This window comes from Bison bison, unplaced genomic scaffold (genome assembly GCF_000754665.1).
Source record: "Bison bison bison isolate TAMUID 2011002044 unplaced genomic scaffold, Bison_UMD1.0 scf7180017864317, whole genome shotgun sequence".
Taxonomy (NCBI): Eukaryota; Metazoa; Chordata; class Mammalia; order Artiodactyla; family Bovidae; genus Bison; species Bison bison.
Window position 1 is genome coordinate 3,872,169 of NW_011494889.1, and position 1,118 is coordinate 3,873,286.

Sequence of the window (1,118 nt, forward strand, 5' to 3'; positions counted from 1 at the left end):
CTGAGGTTATTGATATTTCTCCCAGCAATCTTGATTCCAGCTTGTGCTTCTTTCAGCCCAGCGTTTCTCGTGATGTACTCTGCGTATAAGTTAAATAAGTAGGGTGACAATATACATTACCGTCTGGTAAAACATAGCCTTGGCGGGTCATAGCTGATGAAGAATGGGTGCTGGCCTCTGGAGATGGTTGAGTTTGGATTCTCAGGATTTGCAGCAGACATGGGTAGAGGAAGCTGAGAAGAGTGGCAAGGCCAAGGGGAGCAGGCGAGCTCCCTTGACTTTTTCTTTAGGATCAACTTGTTCTAGATGGAAAATTCTGGAAGGTCTGTATCAGAGCATATTTTTCTAGGCTGTCAGTACTGAATTCATTCTTGTGGAGCTAGAGTTCTACCCAATCCAGGGGAAAAGTGTTAATGGAGGGCAGTGGTATTGATATTTGTTATCATTAATTGATATGTGGTATCAGAATCATTATTATGGTATTCTCATTACCCTCTTCTTTACCTGGTTCTTAACCTCTCACACCTGATAAAGCTGGGAGGAAGGATTTGTCCCTCTGACAGGTAATTGGAAAGGTGGCCTGAGTAAACAAAATACATAACAACGAGCATAGAGTCATTTGGGAAATCCCTAGGATTAGCACCGTCCTGTTGGGCCAGATCCTTTTCCCACATACTTCAGCATTTTGTCAATAGCTCAGCACTGCATCTATCATGGAAAGGAAACGAGCTTTTGCCATCCACTCTGGCGTGTTTCACCCACTTCCTGCATGTTCATTAGGGGATGTGACACTCCAGCCACCAGGCAGCCCCCACACCTCCTGGAAACACTTTTTGCTTCCTCTTATATGCAGCTCTAAGCTGTCCTTAGAGCATTTGGCCTGCTGCTTGCTCTTGGAGCTCTGAGGGGTTCCTGGTGGGAGCTGATGAGTTTTCTGAAGAACCTTTTGTGTATGTGTGTTTGTGTGTGTGTGTGTGTTCAAAGATGTATCTGCGGTGCTGCATCAAATAGCAAAGAAAGATTTAGAATGAAAAGTAATAGCCTCCCACTGCATCCTTCCCCTGTCCTCAAACAGCTCTTCTGACAGTTTACCTCCCAAACCATAAACAGTGTGCTTG

General features: G+C 44.8%; 1 pseudogene; it reads right to left on the minus strand.

Moving 5' to 3' along the window:
• LOC104997956 overlaps nt 1–221 on the minus strand; it is a 1,810-nt pseudogene extending 1,589 nt beyond the window's left edge.
• Nucleotides 222–1,118: the final 897 nt, after the last annotated feature.